The sequence below is a fragment of the Cucurbita pepo genome, chromosome 18 (assembly GCF_057944985.1).
Source record: "Cucurbita pepo subsp. pepo isolate OVF chromosome 18, ASM5794498v1, whole genome shotgun sequence".
Lineage (NCBI taxonomy): Eukaryota > Viridiplantae > Streptophyta > Magnoliopsida > Cucurbitales > Cucurbitaceae > Cucurbita > Cucurbita pepo.
This window is the reverse complement of record NC_141815.1, coordinates 1415354-1434755: the sequence shown is the minus strand read 5'-3', so window position 1 is coordinate 1434755 and position 19402 is coordinate 1415354. Positions and strand designations below refer to the sequence as shown.

Genomic DNA, 19402 nt, shown 5'->3' with positions numbered 1-19402 from the left:
AAAGGCACTTAACCGCTCGGTTACATAGGGCTTTCTTTACAAGGGCTAAGATTCTTACAAGGGAGCGCATCTAGTGTAGTGTTATCATATTACCCTCCCACGGTACTGATCGGGGATCGATTCCCCAGATGCGTTCGTCCATTTCGTATACTCGACGTTTTTAAGTCGGTCTACGAATCTCATGGCAAAAGACTCTTGGTAACCTTTTCATTTGTATGTCAAAAGGCACTTAACCGCTCGGTTACATAGGGCTTTCTTTACAAGGGCTAAAATTCTTACAAGGGAGCGTATCTAGTGTAGTGGTATCATAGTACCCTCCCATGGTACTGACCGGGGTTCGATTCCCCGGATGCGCATGGTCCATTTTGTATACTCGACGTTTTTAAGTCGGTCTACGAATCTCATGGAAAAAGACTCTTGGTAACCTTTATATTTGTATGTTAAAGGCACCTAAACCCTCGGTTACATATGGCTTTTATTACATGGGTTAAGATTCTTATAAATGAGCGCATCTAGTGTAGTGGTATCATAGTACCCTCCCACGGTACTAACCGGGGTTTGATTCCCCGGATGCACATGATCCATTTTGTATACTCGACGTTTTTAAGTCGGTCTACGAATCTCATGGCAAAAGACTCTTGGTAACCTTTTCATTTGTATGTCAAAAGGCACTTAACCGCTCGGTTACATAGGGCTTTCTTTACAAGGGCTAAGATTCTTATAAGGGAGCGCATCTAATGTAGTGGTATCATAGTACCCTGCTACGGTACTGACCGGGGTTCTATTCCCCGGATGTGCATGGTCCATTTCGTATACTAGATGTTTTTAAGTCGGTCTACGAATCTCATGGAAAAAGACTCGTGGTAACCTTTTCATTTGTGTGTCAAAAGGCACTTAACCGCTCGGTTACATAGGGCTTTCTTTACAAGGGCTAAGATTCTTACAAGGGAGCGCATCTAGTGTAGTGTTATCATATTACCCTCCCACGGTACTGATCGGGGATCGATTCCCCAGATGCGTATCGTCCATTTCGTATACTCGACGTTTTTAAGTCGGTCTACGAATCTCATGGCAAAAGACTCTTGGTAACCTTTTCATTTGTATGTCAAAAGGCACTTAACCGCTCAGTTACATAGGGCTTTCTTTACAAGGGCTAAAATTCTTACAAGGGAGCGCATCTAGTGTAGTGGTATCATAGTACCCTCCCATGGTACTGACCGGGGTTCGATTCCCTCGATGCACATGGTCCATTTTGTATACTCGACGTTTTTAAGTCGGTCTACGAATCTCATGGAAAAAGACTCTTGGTAACCTTTATATTTGTAAGTTAAAAGGCACCTAAACCCTCGGTTACATAGGGCTTTTATTACATGGGTTAAGATTCTTATAAGGGAGCGCATCTAGTGTAGTGGTATCATAGTACCCTCCCACGGTACTAACCGGGGTTTGATTCCCCGGATGCACATGATCAATTTTGTATACTCGACGTTTTTAAGTCGGTCTACGAATCTCATGGCAAAAGACTCTTGGTAACCTTTTCATTTGTATGTCAAAAGGCACTTAACCGCTCGGTTACATAGGGCTTTCTTTACAAGGGCTAAGATTCTTATAAGGGAGCGCTTCTAATGTAGTGGTATCATAGTACCCTGCCACGGTACTGACCGGGGATCTATTCCCCGGATGTGCATGGTCCATTTCATATACTCGACGTTTTTAAGTCGGTCTACGAATCTCATGGAAAAAGACTCTTGGTAACCTTTTCATTTGTGTGTCAAAAGGCACTTAACCGCTCGGTTACATAGGGCTTTCTTTACAAGGGATAAGATTCTTACAAGGGAGCGCATCTAGTGTAGTGTTATCATATTACCCTCCCACGGTACTGATCGGGGATCGATTCCCCAGATGCGTATTGTCCATTTCGTATACTCGACGTTTTTAAGTCGGTCTACGAATCTCATGGCAAAAGACTATTGGTAACCTTTTAATTTGTATGTCAAAAGGCACTTAACCGCTCGGTTACATAGGGCTTTCTTTACAAGGGCTAAAATTCTTACAAGGGAGCATATCTAGTGTAGTGGTATCATAGTACCCTCCCACGATACTGATCGGGGTTCGATTCCCCGGATGCGCATGGTCCATTTTGTATACTCGACGTTTTTAAGTCGGTCTACGAATCTCATGGAAAAAGACTCTTGGTAACCTTTATATTTGTATGTTAAAAGGCAACTAAACCCTCGGTTACATATGGCTTTTATTACATGGGTTAAGATTCTTATAAGGGAGCGCATCTAGTGTAGTGGTATCATAGTACCCTCCCACGGTACTAACCGGGGTTTGATTCCCCGGATGCACATGATCTATTTTGTATACTCGACGTTTTTAAGTCGGTCTACGAATCTCATGGCAAAAGACTCTTGGTAACCTTTTCATTTGTATGTCAAAAGGCACTTAACCGCTCGGTTACATAGGGCTTTCTTTACAAGGGCTAAGATTCTTATAAGGGAGCGCATCTAATGTAGTGGTATCATAGTACCCTGCCACGGCACTGACCGGGGTTCTATTCCCCGAATGTGCATGGTCCATTTCGTATACTCGACATTTTTAAGTCGGAATACGAATCTCATGGAAAAAGACTCTTTGTAACCTTTTCATTTGTGTGTCAAAAGGCACTTAACCGCTCGGTTACATAGGGCTTTCTTTACAAGGGCTAAGATTCTTAAAAGGGAGCGCATCTAGTGTAGTGTTATCATATTACCCTCCCATGGTACTGATCGGGGATCGATTCCCCAGATGCGTATCGTCCATTTCGTATACTCGACGTTTTTAAGTCGGTCTACGAATCTCATGGCAAAAGACTCTTGGTAACCTTTTCATTTGTATGTCAAAAGGCACTTAACCGCTCGGTTACATAGGGCTTTCTTTACAAGGGCTAAAATTCTTACAAGGGAGCGCATCTAGTGTAGTGGTATCATAGTACCCTCCCACGATACTGACCGGGGTTCGATTCCCCGGATGCGCGTGGTCCATTTTGTATACTCGACGTTTTTAAGTCGGTCTACGAATCTCATGGAAAAAGACTCTTGGTAACCTTTTCATTGGTATGTCAAAAGGCACTTAACCGCTCGGTTACATAGGGCTCTCTATACAAGGGCTAAAATTCTTTCAAGGGAGCGCATCTAGTGTAGTGGTATCATAGTACCCTCCCACGTTTCTGACCGGGGTTCGATTCCCCAGATGTGCATGTCCATTTTTTACTAAATAATAATGGTCTCGACAGTGTTTAAGTCGGTCTAGCAATCTCATGGCAAAATATTCTTGGTAACCTTTATATTTGTATGTTAAAAGGCACCTAACCCCTCGGTTACATAGGGCTTTTATTACATGGGTTAAGATTCTTATAACGGAGCGCATCTAGTTTAGTGGTATCATAGTACCCATCCACGGTACTGACCGGGGTTCGATTCCCCGGATGCGCATGATCCATTTCGTATACTAAGTCGGTCTACGAATTTACTTAGGGCTTTCTTTACAAGGGCTAAAATTCTTACAAGGGAGCGCATCTAGTGTAGTGGTATCATAGTACCCTCCCACGGTACTGACCTGTGATTGATTCCCTGGATGCGCATGGTCCATTTCGTATACTCGATGTTTTTAAGTCGGTCTACGAATATCATGGCAAAAGACTCTTCGTAACCTTTTCATTTGTATAACAAAATGAACTTAACCCCTTGTTACATAGGTCTTTCTTTAAATGGGCAAATATTCTTACAAGGGAGCACATCTATTGTAGTGGTATCATAGTACCCTCCCACGGTACTGATCGGGGTTTGATTCCCCGAATGCGCATGTCTTTTTTTTTACTCGAAAATATTGTTCTCGACAATTAATTAAGTGGTATTTTGATGATAACAAACCTACTTTTAATTATTAACAATTTTTATTTTGAACTTTCCCGAGTATAAGATTGGGAATGACGATTTTAACGACTTTTGAATCACTAAAGTCAGAGCGAAAACAAAGAAATTACAGTCGAGACAACATACCCGACGTGATGATGTGGCAGCACGACTTTTCAATCACTAAAATCAGAGCGAAAACAAAGAAATTACAGTCGAGACAACATACCCGACGTGATGATGTGGCAGCTAAATCAAAATGACACTAAAATCATAGCGAAAACAAAGAAATTACAGTTGAGACAACATACCCGACGTGATGATGTGGCAGCTAATTCAAAATGACACTAAAATTAGAGCTAAAACAAAGAAATTATGGTCGACATACCCAAAATGACACTTTTAATTATAGAAATCTAACAAAGGGTGGAGTTTTTCTTATTATTATATTTCTAAATAAAATTATTTTTACAAAATATAAATTTGAATCTAACGTTACTCAAATCGATTTTTATTATTACTAGATTACACTATTATATTATTATATTTTAAAATTTTGTTGGTTACTCGCATAATTTTTATTATTATTATATTATTATATTTATAATAAATTTTAAAATTTTAATTTAATCGTTACTTACCTTACTTTTTATTATTATATTATTACTATATTTATAATAAATTTTGAATTTTAAAATTTTGGTGGTTACATCATTTTTATTATTATCATATTATTATATTTATATTAAATTTTGAAATTTTAATTTAACAGTTACACACATTCCTTTTTATTATTATTATATTATTATATTTATAATAAATTTAAAATTTTTCAAGATTTTTATTATTTTTATATTATATTTTTATGTTTTTTAAAAAAATAATAAAAATAAATTTATAATTTTTTTTTATTATTTACTTTTAATCTCCCCTTCCATTTCACTTCTAACGCAATCTCTTTTTTTCCACTTTCAACAGAACTTAGGTAATTCTTCATCTTCAATTTTCTAAAGCTTCTGCTCTCTCCCGCTTCTAATTTTATTTTTATTTATCTTATTCTTGAGAGAGATTTTTTAATGTATTGTGAAGAAATAGTTGCGAGTGCTCCAAATTGTAAATCTACTCTTTTAAAAAGTTGTGGTGTGTTCCTGCAAATTCAAATACTTGTATCAATTTGATCATACGTCGTGGAAAGGATTGAGTTTGCTCTTAAACTCGTAAAAAAGACGGTGTAGCAGTTGTGCTCTGATCCGTGGAAATAGTCGAGAAAGTTCTTTATTAAAATTCCCAAGAGACGCTTGGGGAGTGGAGTAGGTCGAGTTTGACCGAACCACTATAAAATTACAGTGTCATATTTTCTAACTCTTTCTTATTTAATTTGAAAATTATTATTGTGACTTATTGCCTATTCTAAGTTTCTTACCGTTGATTATTGGTTTGACTTACAATCTATCTTAAAAAAGTTTCATAATTAGAAAAATTAATCACGCTTAAATACTTTTATCCCCTCCCCTTCTAGGGTTGTCATACCGATCCAACACTCATTTGTCTTAGGCTCTAAGAAAGTCTAAAAGACATGGAGGAATCGTCGTAAGCTCTTAGCCTCCCTATATTTCCACTGTGTGCCTAGCCAAACTCACATCCTCATGCCAGCGCTCCATCTATAGTACCCTCTCAATGTTCCATGGGCCTTAAATGGGGTAACGTTGCATTCCTATATGATAGGTAGACCTTCACCAATTGAGTTAAGTTCACGATTAGGGTTTGCGTCCTAACTATTCTTACACAGACCTAGTTGACCCATAATGTCGTAATGGACCATAAATATTATTGAGGGACCAAGAAAAGATAAAACATAGCTTTAGGCTCACATTTGTTATAAAATTTTTCTAAATAATAAATATGTTTGCTCACATTATGTCAAATACCTAGCGACAAACTCCTATCTTCCTTTCATTACTGAACAAGTTCCCAGATAATAACCCTAAGGGTTTTCTTATGGATGATAGTGACGATATTTATGATAGTGGCGATATTGATGATAGTGGCGATATTGATGATCGTGACGATATCGACCGTGACCTTGATACGAACTGGAACTTCTAATAACTATGATGAATGCATGGCTAACTATGGATATGATGCCGGAAATAGGGAGTTTAAGTGATTTAATCTATTATAAATATGTTTTTGTTTCTGGCTATAAAAATTTTTGGTTAATCACTTTAAATTGAATTTTTAATAATTGTTTCTTAAGGAAAAAAAAAAAAAAGAAAAAAGAATCCAATTATATTAAATTACTTCCAATTTATTATAAAAAAAAATTAATAAAATAATTAAGTTGCTCGCATGAAAAAAAAAAAAAAAAAACAGTTTTTTATTTTCTTGAATTTATTATTCTAGAATTTTTTAATTAAAAAAATTGTAAAAAGGCTAAACAAATGCTTAGTGTACTGGTATCATAGTACCCTCCCACAGTATTGACCGGGATTTGATTCCTTGGATGTGCATTTTCCTTAAATTACTTTGCTATATATATGTTTCCGACGAAAAATTTTAGTACGGTGTTTGTTCTATCAGTTCGATCTTTGATCTTGTTTCTATCAATGAAATTCTCCAATCCATTGATCGAATTATGATGGACGAGTCTTGGATCATTCGATTACGTATTATAAAAAAATCTATATATATATATATAGATATATATATATCTATATATATATAGAGGAGAGCAACCCTTCATTTGTATGTAACGCTCTTCCTTACGAAGGACTTAACTGTTTGGTTACATAGGGCTTTCATTATATGAGAGATTCTTAGTAACCTTTCATTTGTATGTCCGTTGAAGCGTGGACTTAACTGCTCAGTTTCATTACATGGGCTAAAATTCTTAGTAGCCTTTCATTTGTATGTCTGTTGAAGCGTGGACTTAACTGCTCGGTTTCATTACATGGGCTAAGATTCTTAGTAGCCTTTCATTTGTATGTTGAAAGGCTCGTTGAAGCGTGGACTTGGGTTACATAGGGCTTTAATAACATGGTCTAAGATTCTTAGTAACCTTTCATTTGAGTGTCGAAAGGCCAATTGATGTGTGAACTTAATGTTTGGTTACATATGGCTTTAATTACATGGCCTAAGATTCTAAGTAACCTTTCATTTGTATGTCGAAAGGCCCATTGATGCGTGAACTTAACTGTTCGGTTACATAAGGCTTTCATTACATGGACTAAGATTCTTACAAGGGAGCGCATCTAGTGCAGTGACATCATAGTGCATCTAGTGGTATCATATTGTACCCTCCCGTGGTACTGATTGAGGTTCGATTCCCTTTCGAAAATATTATTCTCGAAAGTGTTTAAGTCGAACTGATCCAATCTAGAATGTCGAAAGGTCCGTTGAAGCATAGACTTAACTTCTCGGTTACATAGGGCTTTCATTACATGGGCTAAGATTATTACAAGGGACTGTATCTAGTGTAGTGGTATCATAGTACCCTCCCCCATGGTACTGACCGGGTTCGATTCCCCGGATGCGCATGGACATAACTCCTTGGTTAGATAGGGTTTTCATTGTATGTTGAAAGGCCCAGTGGAGCGTGGACTTAACTCCTAACTCTTTAGTTACATACGGGTTTCATTGGGCTAGGATTCTTTTGGGAAAAAATTACTCCTAACTCTTTAGTTACCGGTTTCATTGGGCTAGGATTCTCTTAGGAATGCAATAGCCAAAAATAATAATAATAATAATAATAATAAATAAATAAACAAATAAAAATAATTATTAAAAAATAGAAAAAATAACCAAGCAACAATTTCTTGGTAATAGCTCAAAAAAATAAAAATAAACAAATAAATAAATAAATAAATAAACAAAAAAAAAAAACAACAACATTTTCTCCTTCTTTCCACTGACCTCCCATCCCTCTCCACAATTATCTCTCATCAACCCATCCTTACCAATCGCAAAAAGAAACAGAAAAACAACAATGGTCAGATTTTGAGAAGTACAATGGAAAACAACAATGGTCAGATTTTGAGAAGTACAATGGAAAACAACAATGGTCAGATTTTGAGAAGTACAATGGAAAACAACAATGGTCAGATTTTGAGAAGTACAATGGAAAACAACAATGGTCAGATTTTGAGAAGTACAATGGAAAACAACAATGGTCAGATTTTGAGAAGTACAATGGAAAACAACAATGGTCAGATTTTGAGAAGTACAATGGAAAACAACAATGGTCAGATTTTGAGAAGAAGTAAAATGGCTTTCAACACAATGAGATTGCAGATTTAGAGATTTTGTTTCGTCATTACTGTAAAATCCTATCTCAGATTTCCTTTTCCTTTATCGCTTTGGTTATAAGAAGTTAATTTAGGATCAAATCTTCTCTCATATTTTACCCTGTAATAATCAGATCCCATATCCAATTGATTAGATTTTTGTTAGCATTTTAAGTTATACGGTTAGATTCAATAAAATTCTAGTTGGCAGATCTAATATTTTATGCTGTAATAATCAGATCCCATATACAATTGATTAGATTTTTGTTAGCATTTTAAGTTATACGGTTAGATTCAATAAAATTCTAGTTGGCAAATCTATAAAATGGTAGCCAAATAATCCACTTAAAATTGCGAGTAATATCTGTTTACACAATTGAAAATCTATTCACAGAAGGAAAGGAAAATAATTAGAGAGAGATTGAGGAAAGATTTGTGGAACAGAATTTAACAATAAAACAACAAATATTATAGGGCAATGAACTGAGTTAAATTTTGTAAGAAATATGAGAATTTATGATGAACAATGTAAATTAGGGAAATAATTTTGTAGAGTTGAACCCTGAAACTAATATCATGGGCTCATATAGGTTGACTTGGTTTTCAAATGACGAAATCGAACTTTCATTAAAGATATATTTGTGACAACGACTTAAGCTAGCCAGGTAAGTGGCCTTACTATCGGCATGGTTATATTTGATGTTGACACGTGCCCGTGGTTCTGCACGTGTCATATATATTGATATGTGTGAATTATCTATTAATCGGTATGCTTATATTATGTTTATGTTATGTTATAATATGTGAATTGTATGATAATAATTATGGTATGATGTGTTCAAGGATAGGTTTGAGATAGGATACGAGAAGGATGTACAAAACGAAATGTAACGATAGGAGTAAGATACGTTCATGAAACGTTAAGGTTAGGTTACATACTGGAGTGATATGGATAAGAGAGATTGATGGAAGAATACGGTTAGGTTACGGGTAGAAAGGGATAGGTTTGTGATAGATTGATACGATAGCGTTAGGATTGATAGAACGATAGCGTTAGGTTAAGTTCTTGTGATGATATGACTAAGGTACGTCCATGTAATGATATGTCTGTGATAGGTATAAGAACGTTAAGGCTATGATAAGTTAGAGAACGATATGACTACGAAGTGTTTACGTTATGGCTTGTTTATGATATGATACATTGTGATGCAATATGTCATGGTATGACGTATATATGATGAAATATTATGTTAAAAGCATAGAACGTTATATTAGGTCTCTCAAATTATGTGTATACAGCATGATATGAATGACATGAAATTACCATAAATGACATGAAATATAACCCCGTTAGAATGATGTATGATTTGAGAACTGAAGAATGAGAAACGATATGATATGAATGATGAATGATATCTGAAACGATATGAAAAATGATATGATATGTACATAATGCTAGCGGGGTTGTATTAAAGGATAATGAAAATGGAAAAGTTTTTGGACCTCATGCATTATGTGTGCTCATGCATTTGGGGGATACCCCTATCCCATCACGAGGGTACGGACGCGTACATCCAATGGCAGGACAACATCGTTATGCTTTGCATAGCGCTGCCGTGAAGATTACTAGTTCTAGCGGGTGTCCGGCCTAAGGGGCTCCCAGAGTATGCCCACCAGATAAGGAAAGTGGTCCAGCGGTGTGCGAACTAGCTGGTGAGCCCATACTCGCACGTATGGGCTATGTGTAGAGTATATGGTACACGTCTAAAATTACTCGTTAGGACAGCACCGTAGGGAAAACGAAATGAAAGATAGGTCCCATCATCTCATTGCATGTGATTGTTGCATTTAACCCCAATAGTGGGGTCACTTACTGAGTATTTCTTTAAATACTCAAACCCTGTGCTACTACATTTTTCAGGTTAAGGCAAGGCATTCATGTACGGCTGACGACGGCATCGCAACTCGAGACCATGGCACATGCATAGGATAGCGGTATTTATTTTCTTAGACTTAGGCTAGAATAGGATGTTTTTAACTTAAATGCTTCTTTATTTTATTTAGTCTTTTGTTGTGTCATTTTAAAGATGTTTTCGAAACATGTAAGTCCATGGCTGTATTTTAAGATAAAGGATATGTTTTATGGAATTTAAATGAAGTCTTCTGCAATCAATGTTTATGGTACGTATACAGTAGCGACCATAAATTAAGTAGAAAATTTTGGGTCGTTACATGGTAACCTTTCATTTGTATGTTAAAAGGCACTTAACTACTCGGTTACATAGGGCTTTCATTACATGGGCTAATATTCTTACAAGGGAGTGCATCTAGTGTAGTGGTATCATAGTACCCTCCCACGGTATTGATTAGGGTTTGATTCCCTAGATGCTCATTTCCATTTTGTTTACTCGAAAATATTGTTCTCGAAAGTGTTTAAGTAGGGCTTTCATTACATGGGCTAAGATTCTTACAAGGGAGCGCATCTAGTGTAGTGGTATCATAGTACCCTCCCACATTACTGATCGGGGTTTGATTCCCTGGATGTGCATTTTCATTTTATTTATTTGAAAATATTGTTCACGGGCTTGTTGGAGCGTGACTTAACTACAAACCCTTAGTCAAGGCTAAGATGACTAACGGACTGAACTGCTAGGTTACATAGGGCTTTCATTACATGGGCCAAGATTCATACAATGACCGTGGTTTCATTCCCCAGATGTGCATTTCAATTTTATTTATTTGAAAATATTTTTCTCGAAAGTGTTTAAGTCGGCCTATGATGCTCATGGAAAAAGATTCTTGGTAACCTTTTATTTGTATGTCGAAAGGCACTTAACCCCTCGGTTACATAGGGCTTTCATTACATGGGCTAAGATTCTTACAAGGGAGCGCATCAAGTGTAATGCTATCATAGTATCCTCCCACAGTACTCACCGGGATAAGCATTTCCATTTTACTTATTTGAAAATATTATTCTAGAAATTGTTTAAGTCGGTCAAGGATTCTCATCAGAAAAGATTCTTGGTAACCTTTCATTTGTATGTTGAAAGGCACTTCAGGCTTTCATTACATGGGCTAAGATTCTTATAAGGGAGCGCATCTAGTGTAGTGGTATCATAGTACACTCCCACGGTACTGATCGGGATTCGATTCCCCGGATATGTGCATTTCCATTTTACTTATTCAAAAATATTGTTCTCGAAAGTGTTTAAGTCGGCCTTGGACTTTCATGGAAAAAGATTCTTGGTACATTTTCATTTGTATGTTGAAAGGCACTTCTCGGTTACATAGGGCTTTCATTACATGGGCTAAGATTCTTACAAGGGTGCGTGTAACAGTACACCTTCTGAGGAGAGAGGAGAGAGAAAAAAAAAAGAAAGAAAGGGGGGCCCCCGCCGAAAATCACGAGATTTCGGCGGGATCCACTCAGGCTCCCGTAAACCCTAGGAGTGGCCGCCTCCTTTAGGGAGAAGGGAGCGCTAGTGTAGTTGAAGCAGGAGGAAGCCGACGTGCCACCGGAGAACGGACGAGCAACGACGCATCCACCGGCGACAATAGCCAAGCCCTGCGAGTTGGACCGTCGGGACTTTTAGACGAGGAAGACGCAGCGCAGGCGTGGGTCGACCCCCGGCATTCGGCGAGACGTCTCAGCCAGCGTGCAGCCCGCGTTCGGACACCACCCAGAGCCTCGTCTCCTTTGTGGCCCAAACCGGAGGCGCTCTAGAAACCCTACGTCGGCGGTGTTCGTCGCAGCCATCGGTTTCTGCTCCACCGGCGGCTTCGTGAACCTCCGGTTTTGCTAAGTGCGGCTTGGCGGCTCGACATCCGAATAGTATACCGATTCCTAGGTTTTCGACCCTTCCGAAGTCATTTTCGCCCTCGTTTCAACAATTTGAGGTCAGTATAATTCCATGTTTGACAAATAGCTTGCGATAGGGACGTACTTGGTAGCTAGACACGAGGGATAGTTGTGAAGGCGCTCTAAGTGTATCATGTTGTCTTATAGGAGGTAGTTAGGCGCTGGAGTTAGCATTGTGGGCGACTTCGGTCAAGGCCAAGGAGGTAAGTAACCTTACTGTTGGCGTTAGTTATGTATGTATGTTGGTGCGTGCCCTGTGGCCCTTGCATGCACCATACATTGTTGCTGTATGCTAGGTTAGATGTTTCTTGTCGTGAAATGATATGCATGCTTTGTTTAGTTTATGTATGTGATTCTTGCAGTGAATTGCTATGTATGCCATGTTTATGAATATGATGTTGTGACGCGTTTTGTCGCCCTGTATGTATGATAAGCTTGATTGACATCTCATGATGGTAATGAGAACCCCACATGCCATGAATAAGATGACTAGTATGCTAGGATATGCTTGCTCAATGTGGACCCGGTTATGCTATGTTATGCTTGCCTAATGTGAACCCGGTTATGCTATGTTATGCTTGCCTAATGTGAACCCGGTTATGCTATGTTATGCTAGCCTAATGTGAACCCGGTTATGCTATGTTATGCTTGCCTAATGTGAACCCGGTTATGCTATGTAATGCGGCGAGGGGATGGAGCATCGTATGTGTAATGCCATGGAGGTAAACCTTAAGAACCTCATGCACGCTATGGTTATGTACTTGGGGCACTCCCCCGTTATGCTACTGATGGTATGGATGCGTATGTTCGATATTGTGTTCGCCACGATATCATGCAGGCCCTCCTTTATCCGTGGCGTCCGGTATTGTATGTCATACATACCCGACCAAGCCAGGCCCAGGGAGTTCGCTTGTGAGCTCGCCTGGTGGGCCCACAGTCACACACGTGGGCCATGTGTGGGAAATTACCATGCATCCACCCCCGCCTGGACAAGGCAAGGGCCTAAGGCCATGGGAAGGAATGGAAGACAAACCTCTCTCTCAGTTTCGTCCTTCTAATATTGTGCGGCATGTATGGTAACGATGTGCGACATGTATGGGTATTCTGTGTGACATGTATGTGTGTTGCGTGCGTCATGTATGTGTATCGTGTGCGACTTGTAGATGTATTGTGTGCGACTGCTTGTATCCGAATGTATGAACATATGCTTAACCCCTACAGTGGGGCGACTTACTGGGTATTTTATATAATACTCAAGCCACGTGCTACCAATATTTTTCAGGAAAGGGCAAGGCTCCCATGTACGGGTGACGGTGGATGAGGCGAAGGGCCATGGAAATCTTGAGGAGGGTTTGTTGTGTCGTAGCGCCTGTTGGATTCTCTTGCGTTCTTAGTTTTGCGAATTGTTTTCTCTAGACTCTGTTGATTACTTCTAGGCTAGGTTGTCGCAATTGTTTTCCTAGGTATGAACTGCTTAAATTGATGAATGCATTTTCGTTATTGAGACTGTTCCATGTGAACTCTTGTCCTGTTGATTTGACGAGTATAAGGTAACGTCGCTAATTAGGGTGGAGAAAATTAGGGGCGTTACAGTGCGCATCTAGTGTAGCGTTATCATAGTACCCTCCCATGTTACCGACTGAGGTTCAATTCTCAGTATGCACATTTCCATTTTGTTTACTCGAAAATATTTTCTCGACATTATTTAAGGCGGCCTAGGATTCAAATGGCAAAAGAATCTTGGTAACCTTTTCATTTCTATCTCGAAAGGCACTTAACCCCTCGGTTACATAGGGAAGCGCATCTAGTGTTGGATCGGTATGGCAACCCTAGGGGGTGAATAAAGATTCTTGGTAACCTTTTCATTTGTATCTTGAAAGGCACTTAACCAGTCAGTTACATAGGGCTTTTATTACATGGGCTAAGGTTCTTTTAATGGAGCGCATCTAGTGTTGGATTGGTATGGGAACCTTGGGGTGAATAGGGTTTTAACAATAAAAATATTTAAGCTTGATTAATTTTTCTAATTATGAAACTTTTTACCAATGAGTAGAAAATGAAAATTAATATAACAAGATAGTTCAAGTCAAACTAATAATCAACCATAAGGAACTTAGAACATGGAATAAGTCACAATAATAATTTTGAAATTAAATAGGAAAGAGTTAAAAATATGACACCTTAGTTTTATAGTGGGTTGGTCAAACTCGACCTACTCCTCTCCCTAAGCGCCTCTTGAGAATTTACAAAAAGAACTTTTTCGACTCTTTCTACGGATCAGAGCCCAACCGCTACACCGCTCTTTTTACGAGTTCAAGAGCAAACTCAATCATTTCCACGGCGCAGGATCAAACCAATATAAGTATTTGAATTTGGTAGGAATACACCACAACTCTCTGAAAGTAGATTTACAATTTGGAGCATTCACGACTATTTCTTCACAACACAATAAAAATCTCTGTCAAGAATAAAATAATAAAAATAACACAACACAATAAAAATCTCTGTCAACAATAAGATAATAAAAATAAAATTGGAAACTTTAAGATGAAAAATTATGGAAGTCGTGTATTTTAACTGTGGGGAAGTTAATAGACATGAAAAGTAAATTAATTTTATTATTATATTTAAATATAATAATATAATATAAAAATAATAAAAAGTAATAGTCCAATGACAAATTCAAAGTTTATTATATATATAATAATATAATAATAATAAAAAGTAATTTGAGTAACCGTTAAATTAAAATTTCAAAATTTATTATAAATATAATAATATAATAATGATAAAAATGATGTGAGTAACTATCCAAATTTCAAAATATAAGAATATAATAATGTAATATAGTAATAATAAAAATCGATGTAAGTAACGGTTAGATTCAAATTTATATTTTGTATAAATAATTTTATTTAGAAATATGATAATAAGAAAACTCCACCATTTGTTACTCTTCCAAAATTATAAGTATCATACTTTGATTTCTCTATCATTTTGATTTAGCTACCACATCATCACGTCGGATATGTTGTCTCGACTGTAATTTCTTCGTTTTAACTCTTATTTTAGTGATGAACAGTCGTTGAAATCGTCATTCTCAACCTTATACTGTACAAATCAAAATACTGAAAATAGTTAATAATTAAAAAGTAGGTGGGTTATAATCAAAACATCATTCCACTAATTGATTAAAATTAATTAAATTCATATTAAGAGCTAAAAACCCAACATCTAGTGTAGTGGTATCATAGTATCTTCCTACATAGGGATTTCATTACATGGGCTAAGATACATATAAGGGAGCGCATCTAGAGTAGTAGTATCATAGTACCCTCCCATAGTACTGATCGGGATTCGATTCCCTAGATGTGCATATCAATTTTGTTTATTCGAAAATATTGTTCTCAACAGTGTTAAAGGTTAGCCTAGGATTCCCATTTTAAAAGATTCTTGGTAGCCTTTTCATTTGTTTAGTCGAAAGGAACTTAACCCCTCGATTACATAGGGCTTTCATTACATGGGCTAAAATACTTGCAAGGGAGCGCATCTTGTGTAGTGGTATCATAGTACCTTCACACGGTATTGACTGGGGTTCGATTTCTCAGATGCGCATGTCCATTTTGTTTACTCGAAAATATTTTTCTCGACAGTGTTAAAGGTTAGCCTAGGATTCCCATTTTAAAAGATTCTTGGTAGCCTTTTAATTTGTAACTCGAAAAGACCTGCTTTCATTACAAGGGAAAGATACTTGCAAGGGAGCGCATCTAGTATAGTGGTATCATAGTATCCTCCCACGATACTGAACGGGATTCGATTCCCCGGATGCGCATGACCATTTTGTTTACTAAAAAATATTGTTCTCGACAGTGTTTGAGGTTAGCCTAAGCTTACCATTTTAAAATATTCTTGGTAGCCTTTTCATTTGTAACTCGAAATGACCTTACCCCTCATTTACATAGGGATTTCATTATATGGGCTCAGATTCTTGCAAGGGAGCGCATCTAGTATAGTAGTATCACAGTACCCTCCCACAGTATTGATCGGGATTCGATTCCCCGGGAGCGCATGACCATTTTGTTTAATCAAAAATATTTTTCTCGATAGTGTTTAAGGTTAGCAAGGATTCCCATTTTAAAAGATTCTTGGTAGCCTTTTCATTTGTAAGTTGAAAAGACCTAAACCCCTCGGTTACATAGGGCTTTCAGTACATGGGCTAAGATAATTGCAATGGACCGCATCTAGTGTAGTGGTATCATAGTACCCTCCCACAGTCGGGGTTCGATTCCCGAGATGCGCATGACCATTTTGTTTACTCGAAAATATTGTTCTCGACAGTGTTTGAGGTTAGCCTACGATTCCCATTTAAAAAAATTCTTGGTAGCCTTTTCATTTGTAACTCGAAACGACCTTAACCCCTCGGTTACATAGGGCTTTCATTACATGGGCTAAGATAATTGCAAGGGAGCGCATCTAGTGTAGTGGTATCATAGTACCCTCCCACGGTACTGATCGGGGTTCGATTCCCCGGATGCGCATGACCATTTTCTTTACTCGAAAATATTGTTCTCGACAGTGTTTGAGGTTAGCCTAAGATTCCCATTTAAAAAGGTTCTTGGTTAGCCTTTTCATTTGTAACTCGAAAAGACCTTAACCCCTCGGTTACATAGGGCTTTCATTACATGGGCTAAGATACTTGCAAGGGAGCGCATCTAGTGTAGTGGTATCATAGTACCCTCCCACGGTACTGACCGGGGTTCGATTCCCCGAATGCGCATGACCATTTTGTTTACTCGAAAATATTGTTCTCAACAGTGTTTAAGGTGTTAGCCTAGGATTCCTATTTTAAAAGATTCTTGGTAGCCTTTTCATTTGTAAGTCGAAAAGACCTTAACCCCTCCGTTACATAGGGCTTTCATTACATGGGCTAAGATAATTGCAATGGAGCGCATCAAGTGTAGTGGTATCATAGTCCCCTCCAACGATATTGACCGGGGTTCGATTCCCCGGATGTGCATGACCATTTTGTTTACGTTCTCGACAGTGTTTGAGGTTAGCCTAAGATACCCATTTTAAAAGATTCTTGGTAGCCTTTTCATTTGTAACTCGTAAAGACCTTAACCCCTCGGTTACATAGGGCTTTCATTACATGGGCTAAAATACTTGCAATGGAGCGCATCTAGTGTAGTGGTATCATAGTACCCTCCCACGGTACTGACCGGGGTTCGATTCCCCGGATGTGCATGACCATTTTGTTTACTCAAAAATATTGTTCCCAGCCGTGTTTAAGGTTAGCCTAGGATTCCCATTTTAAAAGATTCTTGTTAGCCTTTTCATTTGTAACTCGAAAAGACCTTAACCCCTCGAATACATATGGTTTCATTACATGGGCTAAGATAATTGCAAGGGAGCACATCTAGTGTAGTGGTATCATAGTACCCTCCCACGGTACTGATCGGGGTTCGATTCCCCGGATGCGCATGACCAATTTTCTTTACTCGAAAAATATTGTTCTGGACAGTGTTTGAGGTTAGCCTAAGATTCCCATTTAAAAAGGTTCTTGGTTAGCCTTTTCATTTGTAACTCGAAAATACCTTAACCCCTCAGTTACATAGGGCTTAAATTACATGAGCTAAGATACTTGCAAGGGAGCGCATCTAGTGTAGTGGTATCATAGTACCCTCCCACGGTACTGATCGGGGTTCGATTCCCCGGATGCGCATGACCATTTTGTTTACTTGAAAATATTGTTCTCAACAGTGTTTAAGGTGTTAGCCTAGGATTCCTATTTTAAAAGATTCTAGGTAAACTTTTCATTTGTAAGTCGAAAAGACCTTAACCCCTCGGTTACATAGGGCTTTCATTACATGGGCTAAGATAATTGCAATGGAGCGCATCTAGTGTAGTGGTATCATAGTCCCCTCCAACGGTATTGACCGGGGTTCGATTCCCCGGATGCGCATGACCATTTTGTTTACGTTCTCGACAGTGTTTGAGGTTAGCCTAAGATACCCATTTAAAAAGATTCTTCGTAGCCTTTTCATTTGTAACTCGCAAAGACCTTAACCCCTCGGTTACATAGGGCTTTCATTACATGGGCTAAGAAGATACTTGCAAGGGAGCGCATTTAGTGTAGTGGTATCATAGTACCCAACCATGGTATTGACCGGGGTTCGATTCCCTAGATGCGCATGACCATTTTGTTTACTAAAAAAATATTGTTCTCGACAATGTTTGAGGTTAGCCTAAGATTCCCATTTAAAAAGTTTCTTGGTAGCCTTTTCATTTGTAACTCGAAAAGACCTTAACCCCTCGGTTACATAGGGCTTTCATTACATGGGCTAAGATACTCTCAAGGGAGCGCATTGTAGTGGTAACATAGTACCCTCCCACGGTATTGACTGGGTTTGATTCCCGGGATGCGCATGAGACCATTTTGTTTACTAAAAATTATTGTTCTCGACAGTGTTTGAGGTTAGCCTAAGATTCCCATTTAAGGTTAGCCTAGGATTCCCATTTTAAAAGATTCTTGTTAGCCTTTTCATTTGTAACTCGAAAAGACCTTAACCCCTCGGTTACATAGGGCTTTCAGTACATGGGCTAAGATAATTGCAAGGGAGCACATCTAGTGTAGTGGTATCATAGTACCCTTCCACGGTACTAACCGGGGTTCGATTCCACGGATGCGCATGACCATTTTCTTTACTCGAAAATATTGTTCTCGATAGTGTTTGAGCTTAGCCTAAGATTCCCATTTAAAAAGATTCTTGGTTAGCCTTTTCATTTGTAACTCGAAAAGACCTTAACCCCTCGGTTACATGGGGCTTTCATTACATGAGCTAAGATACTTGCAAGGGAGCGCATCTAGTGTAGTGGTATCATAGTACCCTCCCACGGTACTGACCGGGGTTCGATTCCCCGGATGCGCATGACCATTTTGTTTACTTGAAAATATTGTTCTCAACAGTGTTTAAGGTGGTAGCCTAGGATTCCTATTTTAAAAGATTCTAGGTAGACTTTTCATTTGTAACTCGAAAAGACCTTAACCCCTCGGTTACATAGGGCTTTCATTACATCGGTTAAGAAACTTGCAAGGGAGCGCATCTAGTGTAGTGGTATCATAGTACCCTCCCACGGTATTGACCGGGGTTTGATTCACCGGATGCGCATGACAACTTTGTTTACTCGCAAATATTGTTCTCGACAGTGTTTGAGGGTAGCCTAAGATTCTTGGTTGCCTTTTCATTTGTAACTCGAAAAGACCTTAACCGGTTACGTAGGGCTTTCATTACATGGGCTAAGATACTTGCAAGGGAGCGCACCTAGTGTAGTGGTATCATAGTACCCTCCCACAGTACTGACCG

At 38.4% G+C, this 19402-nt stretch overlaps 10 non-coding genes across 10 annotated transcripts; all 10 read left to right on the top strand.

Annotated features, from left to right (window-relative positions):
• Positions 1 to 285: 285 nt before the first annotated feature.
• TRNAG-CCC (transfer RNA glycine (anticodon CCC)) lies at positions 286 to 356 on the top strand. The gene has a single exon. It is a non-coding gene; the product is annotated as a tRNA-Gly (tRNA).
• A 2592-nt stretch (positions 357 to 2948) lies between these two features.
• TRNAG-CCC (transfer RNA glycine (anticodon CCC)) lies at positions 2949 to 3019 on the top strand. The gene has a single exon. It is a non-coding gene; the product is annotated as a tRNA-Gly (tRNA).
• Positions 3020 to 16505: 13486 nt separating this feature from the next.
• TRNAG-CCC (transfer RNA glycine (anticodon CCC)) lies at positions 16506 to 16576 on the top strand. The gene has a single exon. It is a non-coding gene; the product is annotated as a tRNA-Gly (tRNA).
• A 168-nt stretch (positions 16577 to 16744) lies between these two features.
• On the top strand, positions 16745 to 16815 carry TRNAG-CCC (transfer RNA glycine (anticodon CCC)). Its single transcript has one exon. It is a non-coding gene; the product is annotated as a tRNA-Gly (tRNA).
• Positions 16816 to 17211: 396 nt separating this feature from the next.
• On the top strand, positions 17212 to 17282 carry TRNAG-CCC (transfer RNA glycine (anticodon CCC)). Its single transcript has one exon. It is a non-coding gene; the product is annotated as a tRNA-Gly (tRNA).
• Positions 17283 to 17448: 166 nt separating this feature from the next.
• On the top strand, positions 17449 to 17519 carry TRNAG-CCC (transfer RNA glycine (anticodon CCC)). The gene has a single exon. It is a non-coding gene; the product is annotated as a tRNA-Gly (tRNA).
• Positions 17520 to 17689: 170 nt separating this feature from the next.
• On the top strand, positions 17690 to 17760 carry TRNAG-CCC (transfer RNA glycine (anticodon CCC)). Its single transcript has one exon. It is a non-coding gene; the product is annotated as a tRNA-Gly (tRNA).
• Positions 17761 to 17929: 169 nt separating this feature from the next.
• Positions 17930 to 18000, top strand: TRNAW-CCA (transfer RNA tryptophan (anticodon CCA)). The gene has a single exon. It is a non-coding gene; the product is annotated as a tRNA-Trp (tRNA).
• Positions 18001 to 18896: 896 nt separating this feature from the next.
• On the top strand, positions 18897 to 18967 carry TRNAG-CCC (transfer RNA glycine (anticodon CCC)). Its single transcript has one exon. It is a non-coding gene; the product is annotated as a tRNA-Gly (tRNA).
• Positions 18968 to 19136: 169 nt separating this feature from the next.
• On the top strand, positions 19137 to 19207 carry TRNAG-CCC (transfer RNA glycine (anticodon CCC)). Its single transcript has one exon. It is a non-coding gene; the product is annotated as a tRNA-Gly (tRNA).
• Positions 19208 to 19402: the final 195 nt, after the last annotated feature.